Source organism: Sciurus carolinensis, chromosome 8 (genome assembly GCF_902686445.1).
Source record: "Sciurus carolinensis chromosome 8, mSciCar1.2, whole genome shotgun sequence".
NCBI classification, from domain to species: Eukaryota; Metazoa; Chordata; class Mammalia; order Rodentia; family Sciuridae; genus Sciurus; species Sciurus carolinensis.
In genome coordinates this window covers 25,509,977-25,524,889 of record NC_062220.1, presented here as the reverse complement: position 1 = coordinate 25,524,889, position 14,913 = coordinate 25,509,977, and the positions used below count along the sequence as shown (strand labels likewise).

The 14,913-nt window shown below is 47.7% G+C and overlaps 2 long non-coding RNA genes across 2 annotated transcripts; both read left to right on the top strand.

Annotated features, from left to right (window-relative positions):
* The first annotated feature begins 946 nt into the window (after positions 1-946).
* On the top strand, positions 947-6,611 carry LOC124991057 (uncharacterized). The gene is made up of 3 exons (XR_007109867.1): positions 947-3,455; positions 3,652-5,956; positions 6,414-6,611. It is a non-coding gene; the product is annotated as an uncharacterized LOC124991057 (long non-coding RNA).
* A 72-nt stretch (positions 6,612-6,683) lies between these two features.
* Positions 6,684-14,382, top strand: LOC124990211 (uncharacterized). Its single transcript, XR_007109719.1, has 3 exons — positions 6,684-8,264; positions 9,156-9,232; positions 14,135-14,382. It is a non-coding gene; the product is annotated as an uncharacterized LOC124990211 (long non-coding RNA).
* The last annotated feature ends 531 nt before the right edge of the window (positions 14,383-14,913 follow it).

The following is a 14,913-nucleotide window of genomic DNA, read 5'->3' as shown; positions in this document are numbered from 1 at the left end:
GGAAGGCACAGGGCCACCCTTTTGAGCACGTCTGGGATGTCTCCTTGACTGTTTCAGGAAAGGCAAGAGATCAACCAACCCATCCTGAGCTCAGCGGTGGACCAGGGGCAGAAACTATCCATTCTGCAAACCAGCAGTGTTGATCCTTCTAGAAAGAACCTCCCTGTGTCCAGTGGCTGTGGCCTCTAGGGGCCCTTCAGATAAAGCAGGTAAGACCTTGGTTGACTGGCTTGGAGGCTCCAAGGTGACCTCACGCCTTCTGAGAACTGCAGGCCACTATGGGACTTAGCTGTCACTTCTGTGGAGAGCTCCTTTGAAACAGCAGGAGAGGTTGGACCATTCAGAGAGGGCCTGGCCTGGTAACAGTGGTGTCCACTGAAGCAGACCATGCCTGCAAATTTAAAGGTGTCTGTCCTCAGGGGTCTCATCCAATGACAGAGTCTTCTTGGGACTCTTGGTGTTTTGAGGCTCTGGAGAGTCCCTTGTGAAATTGGACAAGCTGCCACTGTGGAACCAAGGGCATCGAAGACTCTTGGGCCACTGACTGAACGGCAGTCACAACAGGAGGTCGTAAGACCCTCTAGGGAGAAGGACTCAGGAAGCCCAAGCAGCCCCCACACTAGGGGGCGCCACAACTCTGCTTTCTACTAACTGGCCAGGTAAGGATGAGGTTGACATTGAGTGGTGGAGGAAGGATTGCAGCTGGGATTCCTGCCCACCTGCGTACTGGGACCCCCTCATCTCTCTCCCTTCTCTCCCCAGGCCCTGGATCTGCCTTCCTCACCTGGCCTGAGTGCAGGCTGAGCCCTGGGGGACCATGCCCTCCTCTCCTGCCACAGCAAGGCTACTGTCTCCTTTGGATCTTTTTGCGGTCTGGGCTTGCTGTTCCTCTCAACAGTAGTCAGGAAGCCCTTACCCCAAAAAGTATCTACGGGAGGCCCCGTCCACAAAAGAGATTCCCCCGAGGGCTCAGGTAAGTCACACAACAAACCCAAGAACAAGTGGAACTGGCCGTCCCTGAGTTACTGGGTAACCTTAAATCAAGGACTGAGACTCTCTGTGTCTCAAAGTTATGCCACACCCTTAATCTTTTCCCAGTGGGCAGTGTGTAGTGGGTGACCCTACAAGGTAAGGCAAAAAGGAGTGGCTCCATTAAGGGCAGGGACAACGGCTTGATGGATGTTGGTGGCCTGGCTCTCCCAGATTCTGCTACCTAGCTGCGTACAACCTGCCTCTGAACACCTTCCAGGGAATGACCCCTCCCACACAGTGGGCACTCCTGGCAGAACCGTCACTCAGAATGTCCTGTCCTCCCCGCCTGCTGAATGAACTCAAGACCCAACATAGGCCTGGAGAATTGGAATCCTGTGAAGAGGGACAAGAAGTGGGAAACAAAATGATTGGCACCAATTGATCCTAGCAGCTGTGAGACAAGATCATGAGCTTCTGCTCTCCAGTTCACTGCAAAGTCTGCCTCTGTCTTTCCCTGGCCTGGACCTGTGTCTGCCCCCTCATCCTGTGAACCACCCTCAAGTCCTTCAGATAAAATCCTTGATGCTGAAGTTAAGTAGAATTAATACTGAGGCTCACCTCAGATGCAATGGCCTCTGGTGTGTATTGTGTGCTTTGGAGAAGAAGAGAGAAGGGACAGGCCTAGGGAAGGTCTGAGTCACCATCCTTATGGGAAGCCCTCAAGGGACAGAGTAGAGGGCAGGGGTCATATGTAAGAGTTGGGTTAAGGTTCCAGGAAACTTCCCCTTTAGGTGAGAACTTGTGTTGGGATCCATCAGGAGGGAAGGGGACTTATGTACTACAGGGAGAGTTGAAGAGTCATGACAATCGCAGGTGTCTGTGGGTCTCTTTTGTTCTGCTAATGCTGGTGGCTGGGGGATGGCCTCTGCAGCTGCAATGAGGCCACACAGGCAGTCATCTCATTTTCCACCGCTGAGAGAGGCACTGAGCACCTCGCCGCTCTGTGGCCGGAGCAGGCTGGACTCCAGTGCCCCTGCTTGTTTGGATCCTCCCCCTCAGCCCTGGGAGATGCTTGTGTCCAGGCAGCCCAAGGTGAGAGGCACGGTGTCAGGCCTCCCCAAGTCCTTTGCCTGTCACAGATCCTCAGATCTCAAGAAATAAGGCACCTGGAAGTTTCCTCTCCCATGCAGGAACCACTGGAGGCCATTCTAAGGCAACATGTGAACTGGTGGGTGGCACACTGAGTTCCAGGGTGCTGAGGGATCCTGAATGGGGCTGGGGGTTCTCTGTGGAGGTTCAGGAAGGGCTTGGTTTATAGGCCAGAAGCAATAACTATAAGCATGTGAGGCAAACAGCCCTGACCTGGAGACCAGCAGACATCAGTGGGAGAAAGAGGATGACAGCAGGTGATGCTGTGGAGATGACCATGACCACTGGAGCTCCTGCCCTCGGTGCTCTCCTGACCTTCCAAACCCCCCCCCCCAAACCCCCACAAAGCCGGTCTTGCTAGGTCACCTGCCCCCTGCAAGCAGGTGGGAATGTGTACGTAGCTCAAGGGTGGCATCATGAGGCCACAATTGGGTAGTGCACTCCAAATCCCCCATTATATGTAAGGTCACTGGCAAGTGTAGTCTGCCTGTGCTTTCTGGATGCCCAGGATCTTTCCTAGCAGAGTGGGAGTTTCTGTGCAGAGCAGTTTCTGTCCTGAAGGGCTCAGGGCCCTATTGCTGGTGGAGAAGAGAAGGGAGGGGGAGGGGCGATGGGTTTGATAGGGTGCTGCAGGGGAGTTGGCCCTTGGTGAGGATGTCTGCAGCTCTCTGCTCTCCTGGATCCGGTCACCTTTCAAAGTGGGTTTCTGGGGCCACATTCTGGGCATCTGACTACTCTCAGCCTCTCACGTGAGCATCTTGCAGCTGTTTCCTCCAGTGGGCATTCTTCCATAAAGGTTCCTGTTTCCAGTGTTCATGGAAAGACCCTGGAGCCAAATCTCAGATCCTCCCTATATTATCTGTGTGACCTCTGTGTGCTTCAGTGTCCTCGTTTATAATAATGCCTGCTATACAGGGTTTGAGTCCTAGTCAGGACAATGAATGGTCCCTACCATAGAAAAGAGAGCCCCCAACTCTGTGTCTAGCAGGTGTCATCTCTGGGGAAGGAATCTGCTTGGCCCCCTGTACATGGCTGTGTGTGTGTGTGTGTGTGTGTGTGAGTGAGAGAGAGAGAGAGAGAGAGAGAGAGAGAGAGAGAGACAGACTTTCGGCAATAAATTGTTTGATTGAAACCAGCCGCTGCTGCTTTCCCCTTATCTCACCTACCTGAACAAGTAGGAGGTGTGCTAAGAGCCACACGGATGTGCCTAGGACTGAGGAGAAGGTGGCCACTAGTCCTCAGGGAACAGCGGAGAGCCCACCTAAGCAGGAGAGACTTGAAGAAGACAGAGGGAACTGTTCACCACGCCTCTCCCCTGAGCCTGGGAATATGAGGTAAGGGCAGGGAGTGCACAGCTGCCAGAGCCCTAGAGGCACAGACTAGACTGGGAGGGGCTGTCCTAGCTGGTGGGTCATCAGGACCTCAGGGAGGAAGCAAGAAAGTGGCTAAGAATGGGGGAAGGAAATTCAAGAAGGAAAGGAGGCATCGAGGCAAACAGGTGCCTGATATTCCCTCTTTCACCAATTCAAGGTGGCGGCAGCGGCACCTGGGCAAGACATCTGCTCTCCCAGGAGACCAAGAGCTGGGATCTGATCCAGGCTGGGCCATGCTGGTGGAGTGGCCTTGCATCAGTCCTTCTTTGGGCCTCAGTTTCTGCATCTGTAAAATGATTCCCTTCCATGCTCCCCTCCCACTCCAAACAGGCAGGTAAGGACGGGGGCTCCAGTCACTGCCCTTGAGTATAGGAGTCATGGAGGGATGTGGGGGTGGCTTCCTGGTATCTGGGGGAGGCAGGCTGAGATGGAATGCTGGGCTCTGGAAGGAAGGAGTCCCCTGCCAGCTGTGAAGAGCTATGACTTGCCCAAGTGCAACTGGAACAGAGATGCCAAATGCTCCTGGAGTTACTGAGTGGTAATCCTAATGACATGTGATCCTGCATACCAACAGCCCGGGCCAATGCTCCTTGTGTTCCTCCCACCCGCCCGTCTCTGGGATGCTCCTCCTTATCCCTGTAGAGCCTCCAGGGCTTCTTTGTTCTTGCCAGAGGTGGCCTGGCCCAGTGTGGGTCTGGGGAAAGTGACAGTGGGAAATGAAAATCAAAGAACCCCTGGCATGAAGCTGGCAGGGCAACTGTAGGGGAATGGATAACTGCATTTGCTGCCTTCATTTTTGCCTAATCTGGCATTTTTGCCTAATCCCTTGGCAGTAGCTGACCTCATATCAGCATCTCTGTTCTGGACTCCTCTCTCCACCTCTATGGCTATCCTTTCCTTCTCTCTCATTCTCATTTCCCATTTCCTTCCTTTTCCTTCTTTCTGAGGGTCTAGACTTGTTTGGCCAGAGAATTCTCAGACATGGCTCCCTGCTTCCAGAGCCTCTGGAGGTTAGTGTGCACCCACCTGTTGCTGTGCCGCTTAGATCGCTACAGTCACAAGGGACAGAACCTCCAGGCCAGTGCACCAGCTTGGGATGGAGACTGGGCTTGTTTCATCTACAGGGTAACCTGGACCAAGCCCCGTGACATCTCTCTTGCTGTGAGAGCAGGAAATCTGCTTCTGGACTCCTTTTTCTTTCTATTCATTCATTCTTCGATTGAACCCAGGGCTGCTCTACCACTGAACTACATCCTCCATCCTTTTTTCACTAATTCTCCAAGCTGGCCTTGAACTTTAAATCTCCTACTTCAGCCTCTGAGTTGCTGGAATTACAGACATGTACCACTGCACCTGGCCCTGGATTTCTTTTAAGAAAATGGGATTTTTAAGGTCAAGTTTGCAGAGTTATGTACACGATTCGGGAATCTCTTCCCAAATCCCACACTATTGTGCTCTGCCTTCTAGAGCAGTGGTTTTTGAAGTATGAAGCACTGTGAGAGATCTACAGCTCAGCATTACCTGAAATCTTACTAGAAACACAAATCCTCAAGTCTCAGTGCCCAGGGAGGGCTGGAAATGGCGTACATTCCCTTGGGAGAACCAATTGTGCACCCTCCCTCCCCAACTCCGCATTTAACGACAGTCATGTTGTGGGGCTTGAAGTCAGTCATGGTGGTAGTATTTACACCATGGAAATTGGCAAACGCTTTAGATCAGTGCTTGTTTTTCTTTTCAGAGGGCCCATTAAACTGCTTTCTGCACACTGCTGGGCCCCATTCAGAACTACTGAATCAGAAACTCTGAAGGCGGAGCCCAGCAGCCTATGTTTTAATAAGATTTCCAGGCGATTCTGATGCATAATCAAGGGTGAGAACTATGTTCCAGTAGGTCAGCTCTGGTGAGATCATGAGAAAAAAGGAACCTAGGGGTTGTCAATGGAAAGGTGAACCTCCAGCTGCTACAGAGTAGACTGGATCAGGATACTTCACCTTGTTCTCATTTTTCCATGTATCCAGGTGAAGGAAACGATGTCACAAGATCCAAAGGACATAGGATAATTGGCCGAAAAAATACCCCTTTGGATGCACATTTCTGCTACAAAGAAAAACACATTAAAAGCATTGCATTGGAGATACAGGGAATGGATATTCTGTTTCTTTCCTGGAAGAAGTGAAAATGGGAAGTCACAGTACCTTACCCATTATTACTCATGCAAATGTGTGCAAAATGCCACTGGGATTTTCTTTCCCCTTTCCAATTTTGAAATACTTAAACAAACAGCAAAATACAAGGAGAAATATGACAATAATCTTGTATTCACCAAAAAGAGATGGCAAACGCTAACATTTTGCCACACTTATGTCAGCTTTTTTAAAGAAATAAGACTTGAAGATACAGTTTAAAATTCCCCTTGTGTCCCCTTTCTTCTCTCCAAATATGCAACAACTATCCTCAAATTGGTGAGTATTTTTCTCATACATGTGTTCAAACCCAATTTCTCATAATTATACCTAGCAATACTTTGAGTGCTTTTTAATTTACATAAGTGGTGTCACACTGACCCTATCATTCTGGAACTTGCTTATTTTCATCTAACCTTGTGTTTCCAAGCTCTAACCATGTTGATGGGTGGAGTTCCAGCATATGCATTGTGACAGCTGAATAACAAACTGTTCAAAGGGACCACAATTCATCCACTTAAATGAGGGACATTTAAGTTTGCTATGGTTTGCCCCCCTGAAACTCAGGGTGAAATTTGATGGCCATTGTGGTGATTTTGGGAGGTGGGGGCCTTTAACAGGTGATTAGGTCATAAGGACTCTGCCCTCATGAATGGATTAGTCTTTTCATGGACTTATGGGTTATCACACGAATGGCTTTGTTATAAATGTGAATTCTCTCAACTCTCTCTGACAGCTTTCTCTGTCTCACCATGGGCTGCCCTCTGTCGTGTTATGATGCAGCAAGAAGACCCTCACCGGGTGCCAAACAGAACTGTGAGCTAAACAAACCTCTCTTCTTTGTAAATTACATAGTCCTGCGTATATTATTATTATTAATTTATTTCTTTTTACTGGGGATTAAACCCAGGTGTGCTCTACCACTGAGCTACATCCCCTGTTCTTTTTATTTTTTATTTTGAGGCAGGCACTTGCTAAGTAGCTTAGGCTGACCTTGAACTTTCAATCCTCCTGCCTCAACTTCCCAAGTAACTGGGATTATTACAGGCATGAGCCACAGTGCCCAGCCAAGGTATTTTTTTAATAGCAACAAAAAATGGATGAGGATAAAGTCATTTATGATTTGTAGATCTTAAATGAGTCTGCAGTGAACAGCCCTGTACATGTTTCTCGAGAGAAGACTCCCCCCCAACATACAGGTGGGTTACTGGGCCATAGGAATAGTGCTTTCCTCGTTATTGACATGTGTCCAATTTGCTCACTAGCATGTCTAAAACAGAACCCACTTCTACCAGTGCCATGTGATACCTCCTACAATGCTATTTATTCAGTGTACTCTTGGACAGTGTTATTTCCTGAATACAAAATCAGTTACAAGGATTATATCATTCCTGGCCTTTTTCTTCTATTTTCCCTTAAAGTCTTACATTTTTCAGTCATGAATTCTACCACTAGAATTTTCCCAAATCTAAACCTAGCAGCAAGAAGAAACCACTACCCTGAATATTATGGGGTGGAGTATGCGTGTGTGTACAGGTCTGTGTTTGTAGCTTTGTATCAAAGGCAAGAAGGAAAAGGAACTGGGAGGGGCCAGACTTCTGCAATGTCTTCTCAACAATGCATCAACCCCAGAAGAAAGGTGGATACTCAGGGTGACCCCAATCCACTCTCCTTTTCTTCCTTCTTAATTTGTTATGGGTCAGGGGGAGGGTTGTCCCAGGAAGTCACCCTATAGTTCCATCTTACCTGCTTCCTTACCACCACCAAACCCCCAAACACTTCTCTAAGCCATATAAGCCCAGGGGAGAGGGGGAGAGGTGTGCTGTGTGAGGGAGGGGCCCTCCACGTGTTCATCTGGGGTAAAGGGCTGACTTTTGGCCCCCAGCCTAAGTGCTCTCTGTCCATGCCAAAGGCTGCTGCTGCATCTGGGCCTGTGGGGATGGGAGCGCTGCCAAAATCCTAGACTGGGCACTGACAGTGGAGAGCCTAGATCCTGGCCACTGACCCTGTGCCTCAGCCCCAGGGCCAGACAAAACTAGTCTGGAGTTCCTTTCCCATAGACCCTGAACCAGGGAGCCTTCAAGACCTCTGAAATTGACTTGAGAAGGGATGGGATGAGGGATGATTAAAAGGACCACCACCAAACTGCTTGTCTCAAACAAGAGGCATTTCAAGAGACAGGGACCTAAAGTGAATGCAATTCACTTTATACAATTCACAGCTAAGCGAGTGTGTGGAGGGTCCTGATCCAAGGTATAGTTTAGGAAGGATCCCCACCTCCCCAACACCTGAAGTGTGGCCTGCAGGAATTGTTTGCCTTGTTCTTCATCAACAAAGATGAAACCTGAAAACCTCAGTGCCCTTGTTCTACAGACTTCCGTTGACTTTGAACAGTCTGTCCTCAGGACAACAGGTGGCTTACTCAGCCTGGTGGACAGGAGGCTTACCCATAGGCTTAGGGCAACCCATCAAGGACCTCACGGCCGAGTCCCGCCCACCAGCCAATGAGGACGCGCAGAGGTGACTTCACTATATCCTGTTTCCCAGCCCAGTCCGGGCGGATGGGACAAGCTGGAGAAAAGAGCCAGTAAGTACGGATGCCACCACTGATGTTGGTAAAGAAGTGGTGAAGGGCAAATGAGTCAGCAGCAAGTTTAAGCAATGAACAATTGCACCACGGGGTGTTTCTCAAATTCTTGTCTACTTTTAGAAAGTACGCAATGGCATTCAGTGGGCATCTCGGTTCTGAAATAGCTACAGAAAATGTTAAAAATGCTGTGGGTGAAGATGTGCCCGCATTGACCTCTTTTCTAAAACAATAGTTAACGATTGTACTGCGTGTCCTAAGGCCAATCTTTTAACCTGGCTGTTCTTAGTTTCCTCATCTGTGACATGAAGGGAATGTATGAAAACATCTCTGGAGGTTCCTTCCAGTCTAACATTCTGTGATCTGACCATTTGATACTAGGCTCGCATTCTTAATATTCAGGCTGTGTCTACACAATGCCAAGACCACTGGCCAGTGGAGTTAGTGGGGACGAGATGTTCTCTCCAATCAATTCTTTGGCATGGGGTACATAAAACAATCAATTAATTGGCACCAGTTTTTCATTTCACAACCGAGTGCACTGGGATCGCCTTGACCAGGGGCTCCCCCTGCGGTGTCCTGATGAGCAGCCTGCCTGGAGCAGCGCTGAGGTGTCATAGGCAATTGGCTACTCATAATAAATTGTTGAGCTTTTCAAATGATTAATGTCTGTTTTTATCAATTAGAAGAGAGCCATTCTGCCCCTATAGGAACACCCCTGCCAGTCATTTGCATTCTGATATGTCTCCCTGTATTGAAGAAGAAGGGAAATTACAGCTGACAGACCAGGGACAATAGGTTGGGGAGTGCCCGTAACCCTCAGCCTATTGGATACTGATAGGAGGGTGTCATGTGCTGCGTGTGAATGTCTGTCACCTGCTACACCTGCAGGACGGCTGATGGAGACCCTGATGAATGGTTGGACATGAAGTCACTGGAGACCCAGGCTCTGGAACAATCTGATCCAGGTGTGGACTGTTGCCAGCATCTTGTGATCCAGTAGTTAGCCAGAAAAACAAGGAGGTATTCAACAGAGTACATCACAAAGGGCCTGTCTTTGGTCCAGAAAGAGATTCCGCTATAGCTGTTCACAGTGGAGGAAGGAAAGGGAGCATGACATGGTGTTTATTGAACATTTAAAATGGTGCCAAGCCCCGTCCCAGACATTCATGGCAGGTTTTAATGCTGCTCACTAGCATTTAATGTATCCTCAGCTGTGCTGTGGGATAGTGTTTGCTCCCTTTTGTGTTGTGGAAGAGTCCTGAAAAATCCTGGCCATTGAGTTATGGATAGAAGGGACATATGTCAGTCCAACGCCAGAGCATTTTGTTAACTTTAGACCCACTAGGGCTGCCCTGTCTCTCCAGTGTGCGACAGTCTGGCATTTCTTCCGTCATCAGCCGAGTCCTGGGTTCGTGTGGAGCAGGGTGCCCAGGCTAGCTGTGCTGCATGTGAATCATGTAGCATACAGAGAATGAAGCTAAATGCCATTGTTCTAGGCCACTGGGATTCTGGGGCCACTTGTAACTGCAGCACAAGCTGATTTTGTGCTGACTGACACAATGTTTTCTGTAACATAGTGACATAGTAAAAAAAAAAAAAAAGTGAGCTTCAGTGTCAAAAAGATCAAGAATGGAATCTTAATACTTACTGACCATGGACAAATCTGTTAACATCTCTGACCCTTAGTTTCTTTATCTATAAAATGGTAGTCATGACTTCTATCTCATAATATTTTTATTAGCTTTGTAAATAGTCTTAGTCCTTTTTTTTGTTTTTGGTGGTGGCGCTAGGGATTGAACCCAGGGTCTTTACACATGGAAGGCAAGCACTCTACCAACTGAGCTACATCCCCAGCCATGTCAATAGTCTTTATAAGATACCTAGCACAGGATTTAGCATATAGTAGATGCTCAATTATAATTATTTTAATCTCATGTATTCCTAGAAATAGCCCTAAGATTAAAGAGCACATGGGAGTGTAAGAGAAGGCTAATTTGTTGTTGTTGTTTCAAATCATCAGATATCATGGAGAACACTGGTCAGGGACCCCAAGGGGAAGGGACTCTGTGGAGTCCTCTGTGCCCACCCTCCTCTGATCTCAGAGGAGCCCTAAAGGGAGAGGAGATGCCAATGCCATTTACAATTGAACCTTTTTATTGCCAGAGGAAAGACAGAGCCCACTTAAGGGAGAGGTTATTGACACCTTCAGCACATGAAATAAGACTGCCGCAGTGGGGTGGGCTAGGATCCGTGAGCCCCGCAGAGGCTTGTTATCCTACCAAGCAAAGCTCCATCCGAGGCCTTTCCCAAAGGTCCAGCAAGCCAACTCTCCTCTCAAATCAGTTTATTAATGTTATCATGACCACTTTGTCTGACTCAGCCAGGACTCAGGAATAATCTGGAGAGTAGACTATGGAGAAGGGAGAGAAAGAACAGATGAGGGGCCCTTCCCTCCTCCTGATCCCCACCACATCTTCCTTCCCTTCCAAGCCTGATGGAGGAGCAGAATCAGCCAGGGAAGGAGGTGGGGGGAACATTCCAATTCTGTGTGGCCCTTCCCTCACTATGCTAGTTGCTCAGGAAATGTCAAGTTCCAGGGTGCAATTCCCACTTTAATTTGATTTACTGGATTATATTACTTCCAAGGCCAGTTTTCTCCAAGGTGAGTTCCCAGATTACGTTTTCCCTTGAAATGCCACATCCCGGCCATTAACTTGGAATTACATGGACTTCCCCATGGGTCTTCTCAGTTCTGCCTCTGGGATGAACATATCAAACACATGGAGTGCAGGACCCAAGGAGACCTTAATCAGCACCTTAACCACCTGGAATCATTGGGAGGGATCTGTTGGGGCCCCCACAGACTTTGTTGAATAAAAAATAAAGGGACAGAGCACCACTACTTGGGCAGTGTTTACACCTGTCATCAGTCAGACCCCACCGTGCTTTTCCCACACAGACCAAGGGCCTATGAGAATTCTCATAATAGAGGGGTGACTCTGACCTTCAGCAGTTGGGTGACTCTTCTAAGTTAGGAAGGTTGACCCAGGAGCATGTATTAGGTGTGCATGGCTCTGTGGCCAGTGCCCCGAGTTAGACTATGATGAGAATGGAAATCAAATTATGAGGTTGAATCCTGGGAGGGCATGAGCCTCCTTTTGATCAAGATCCTAGATTGTACCCCCACCCAGATTAAAATCTGCAAATTGGCTTTCTGAGAACATGAGGGACAAGTAGTGGTATAGTGGAACACTCCAATACCAAGTGAAAATGTTCAGAAGCCAAGTGAGCCATTTTTAAACCACGCAGTTTAAAATCTATTATGGTGGAAATATTTACACAAAGGGAATTGGGAAGCTCTTCAAATCCAGGTGGTCATGGCTTCTGCTCCTCCTTCTTCCTTGACTGCGCCTCCTTCCTGCCCTCCTCCTCCTTCCCTCTTCCTAGTTTACCAAGGCCTGGAATCAGAGGCATTGGTTTTGTATATGGAAAGAACAGAACTCTCTGGAACCGTAGACAGCTTTGAGAACTCTTTTAAAAAATCACTTTTAACATTGAAAGAAACTATCAGGTAGGGGGGCTGTGGCTTCAGTCACTGAGGTTTTAAATTTAAAAGCTCTAGCTGAAGTGAAAATTACATGCAAATGTTGGGTCGTATGGAGCTGCAGGAGTCTGCAGTGGTTTCTGAAGAAAGCCTTTCTTGAACTCTCCACGGAGCTGCATGGATATGGCTTCCAAGCCTTGCAGAGAGGGGCCAGCAACTGGATTGGAGCTAACTGTGCCCATTGCTGTGGGGTCTCCTGCGAGTGGGACAGAGAACTTTGAAGAATCTATGCTATGAACTGAATTGTGTCTTTCATATCACCCCTAATGTGACTTTGGAGATGGAACCTTTAGGCAGATAACTAAGGTTACATAAAGTCATAAAGATTGGACCCTAATCTAGTCTGACTGGTGTCCTTATAGGAAGAGGAAATTTGGACACAAAAGACATCAGGGATGGGTATGCAAGGAGAAAAGTTCACATGAGGACACAGGAGAGACTGTGTCTGTAAGCCAAGTAGAGAAGCCTCACCAGAAACCAACTCTGTGGGCACGTTGATCTTGGACTTACAGCCCTGGAATCATGAGAAGACGAATCGTAGTCCTTTAAGCCATCTGGTCTCTGGTATTCTGTCACAGAGCTGGCTGGTCTACACAATTAGATTGCATTTTCTGTTCTTGTCTAGCTTTTAAAATCATCTTTACAGGATAATTGAACACCTTCCACCATCCTTCAGACCCTCCCCACCCTGCCTAAGATTCTCAGTGTGCCCTGTCACTCATCTGTGGAGCCCAGGGGTGGGTCCACATAGAGGGAGCTTGGATTCAGCAGGTTTCCACAGTAGCAGACAGTCATGTTGAACAGGAGAGAACTCAGCTCTGCCAGTTTCTAGCTGCCCATTGTCCAAATTGTCCTCATCTCCTCTTGCCTTTGTGTCCTCATCTGTAAAATATTATCCTCCCTCATAGGATTATGGTGAGGATAAAGCAAAATGGTGGAAAGATAAGCACACAGCACTGTGCTCAGGGAGCAATCCCTCCTGAACAAAGCCAGGCGAGGCACAGCCAGCCCTAGAGACAGGTCAGCTTGCCCTGGGCGCTGGGTAGGTGAGGAGCCTAAGGGGACAAGGGGGCTGGTGCCTGAAAGGGCAAGGTGTTTCTTCCTGAACGGCCAGGAAGCATCTGGCACCAAGACCTTCCCCCGTTGAATCCTCCCCACCCCAGGTTGTTCCCAAATGTGATGAACCCTTCAAAAAGAAAACTGTGCATCTTAATAAATAAGATAATGAAGTAAACGTTTCCCAGAGAGCCTGGCTCTCAGCAAGCACTCAATAAATGGTAACGATTTCTATATATCCAATGCCCACAAGCAGCTTGCACACCATCTCCCTCCCCCACCCCAAGGCAGCTGTGGTCACAGAGGCATAATTTGGAAGCTGTTGTTAGGAACAGCCTTGGAAGCTTCATTAACCCAATTTGGTTCAACTTTACTAAGAAAAGCCCTGTTCATGATGAAGCCTTTTCCAAGTCCTTCCCCAACACCCGGAATGAAACAGGCTGACTGCCCCCAAGAAAGACACCCTGCCAGAACTCAGCACACCCAGAACCCAGCACACTCCGATCCTCCTGGTCACATCTGCTGATGAAGGACACAGCTCCTGTGGCTTTACTGAACTCCACTGCCCTTGTCTTCCAAATCTCTTCTCCTGCACCATGAGTTAGACCATAGGTAACCTGGTGAGGGGTGGAAACCAACAGGGACTCCTAACAGGAGAATTCAGACCTGCAGCACCTGGTTAAATGCAGGAAACAGGGCTTCGCTCACAGGTGGTCCTAACCCAGGACTGAGGAAGCACGTGATGCTGGAAGTTTGCCATTTGGGCTTTGTACCTGACTCTCCCGTCACTGCCACCTAAGTCAGCTGAAAACTCCTTCAGCACTTTTTTATTTTCACACTGTCCCCTGGGATCTTGCTGAGCACACAGGGAGGCTCAGGTAGAAGTTCCTTTGTGTCTCTGTGTGGCCTTCTGCTCAAAGGTATTTTAGAATCATGTTCTGGAATGACCTGCTTTGTACCTACACAAAAGCAGACTTTGCAAAGTCAGGTGACAGAAAGAGTCAGTTTACAATCTAACCTCATCAGGGCCCTGGTTGCTAAGGGACCTGTCTGTCAAGATTAGTGATCACAAACTCAACAAAGAGCAGAGGCTGAGAGAAGAATTTAAGTAAGAAAAATCCCACTGCTGATTCAGAAAAATCATGAGTTTAAAACTTTTTGGAAACATCACACCTTACAATAATTTATTCTCCCTTTCTCTCTGCAGACTACAAGAAAATGGGACTGAAACAAAGAAACCAAAGACTTCTTCAGAAAAGTTGTAAAGGGTCAAAAGAGGGTCCTTAATTAGATACCAGAGATCAAGGCTAGAAAGGGGCTATAGACCAGGACTCTTGGAAAATCCGACCATATTTGGTACACACCTAAGAAAGTTCAGAGTCAGAATTAACTCTACTTTTAAATCTAAAGAAGAACCAGGATTAAACTAAATAAAGAACAACAGCCCTAGTAATTAAAGACACCAATTTATGCCTGTGTGTTTGTATTTCTTTGACTCTAACTCCAACTATATTTCCTATTTTGAATTGATATTTGTTGGTATTAGAATGTGATAGTCTTTGTTCTTAGTTATTTTAATGAAAAGTTTTATTTAAATTTACTTAAAGGATACCAATGTCCCTAGAAATGAACGCTCTAATTGCTATTGCCTTTGGTGAGACAAGCAATTCAAATGTGTCTGGCTCCCCAGTGGAAGTTCATTCCAGCTATGGGCAAAGGAAATGAGTTTGTGGCATGCTAGCAAGGGAACATATAGAGTTCTTGTAACCGTCATAATGCTCGATCGATACTTGTGAACAAACCACACCGTGGAAGGAATAAGTTTTAAAAGTCCCAAAACACAGACAAGCCAAGTCCTGAAAATGAATAAATAACAATGAGAGAAGGACCAGATTTAGCAGTTCTCTGGGGTGATGCTCCTGTGCTTTAGGTAAAAATTGGCAGTAAGTAGCTCAGCTTCCACTTGTTTAGGTGGGAAGGATGAAA